This window comes from Octodon degus, unplaced genomic scaffold, assembly GCF_000260255.1.
Source record: "Octodon degus isolate 3935 unplaced genomic scaffold, OctDeg1.0 scaffold00126, whole genome shotgun sequence".
NCBI lineage: Eukaryota > Metazoa > Chordata > Mammalia > Rodentia > Octodontidae > Octodon > Octodon degus.
Window position 1 is genome coordinate 5,527,310 of NW_004524702.1, and position 1,821 is coordinate 5,529,130.

A 1,821-nucleotide genomic window follows, 5' to 3' on the forward strand; every position below is an offset into this window, starting at 1 on the left:
CCCCCAGCACCACATGCCAGCCAGCCCCGCCCCCTGGTGGGCTGAGCTGGCCACACACACACACACCACTCTCTCTCTCTCTCTAATAAATAAATAAATAAATAAAATTTAAAAAAAAAAAAACAAAAAAAAATAAATAAATAAAAACTTTTTCTCCAGCACTAGGGATTAAGCAGTGCCTTTGTCCTTAGTTCCATCCCTAGACCCTCTCTTTTTTTTTTTTCTTTTTCGGAACCGGGGATTGAACTCAGGCCCTTATGCTTGCCAGGAAAGTGCTTATTCCACTGAGCCATCTCCCCGGCCTCTAGACCCTTTTTTAATTGAGACAAGGTCTCACTCACTTGCTAAATTGCACAGACTGATCTTGAACTTGCAACCATCCTATCCCAGCCTCCCAGAGTTCTTGGTTTACAGACACATGCCACTAACGCCCAACTTTTAAGAGAAATGAAGAAATGGTTCTAAAAACATGTAAGAAATACTTCCTTTTAAACTCAATTGACAGGACTGGTGAGATGGCTCAGTGGTCTAAAGCACCTACTTGGAGCAGGCTTGACAAAGCACAGGGACCACGGTTCAATCCCCCAGCACCACATGCCGGCCGGCCCCACCCCCTGGTGGGCTGAGCTGACCACACACACACACACAAATAAAAAAAAATTAAAAAAAAAAAAAATAAATAAACTCAATTGACATTATTATCTTCTGAATAAACAACCTTGAAAAGCATCAGTTAAAAAATACTCATATTAGGCCAGGGAGATGGCTCAGTAGAACAAGCACTTGCCTGGCAAGAACAAGGGCCTGAGTTCAATCCCCAGTTCCGGAAAAAAAAAAAAAAAAAAACACCTCATATTGCTGGGCCCAGAGACCCATCTACATAATCCCAGCTACTAAGGAAAAAGACAGAGATTGAAGATAGTGGGATCAAAAGTTGCAAGACAGGGGCCGGGGAGATGGCTCAGTGGAATAAGTGCTTCCCGGGCAAGCACAAGGGCCTGAGCTTCAATCTCCGGTTCTGCCAAAGACAAACAAACAAACAAACAAAAAGTTGCAAGACAGTATGAGCAACTCAGCAAGACTTTCTCTCAAAATTAAAAAACACGCAGTGCTGTAATCTCAGCACTTGGGAAGCTAAAGTAGGACCTGCTGCAAGTTCTATCTTAGCCTCACAAGTGCTGGGATTACAAGCATACGCCACCATCTTGACAATTTTTCCTTCTTCTGATACCTTACTTTAGGGGGCCTGCCCATTAGCTCAGTTGTTTAAGTGCCTGCTTAAGCAAAGAAGTTAGGCTCAGGATTCTGTGGTTCAATCCCCAGATCCTCATGCCTTAACAGGCCTGCCCTTAAGGCCTCGTATATTCTGTCTCAAAAAATAAAATATTTAAAAAAAAATTCTTAAGGGCAGGGAGGCATCTCAGTATGCAGCCTGCCGAGCACACATCTACCTTTTGAAAAAATAAACTATTTCAAAAGGAAACACTAGCTGGATGTGGGGTACATACCTATTCGCCCAGCATGTGGGAGGAAGAGGCAGAAGGATGGTGGTAAATTTGGGGCCAACTTGAGCTACATGGTGAGTTCAAAGCTGGTATGAATAAAATAGCAAGACCCTATTTTAAAATAAAAGAACCAGGGAGATAGCTTAGCAGCATAAAGTGCCTGCCTGGCAAGCAAAAGGTCCTAAATTTGATCCCAGGTTTCCCCCCCACCAAAAAAAGAAACACTAATAGATGAACGAGTGATTTACTATGAACTCCATTGATAAATTTAAAAACAGACTGTTTAAATATAACATTTCAGAAAAAAATTGTTACT

At 42.2% G+C, this 1,821-nt stretch overlaps 1 protein-coding gene across 1 annotated transcript in view; it reads right to left on the reverse strand.

Annotated features, from left to right (window-relative positions):
- Smarcc1 (SWI/SNF related, matrix associated, actin dependent regulator of chromatin subfamily c member 1) overlaps positions 1 to 1,821 on the reverse strand; it is a 175,053-nt gene that overhangs the window by 148,278 nt on the left and 24,954 nt on the right. The window lies entirely within an intron of this gene.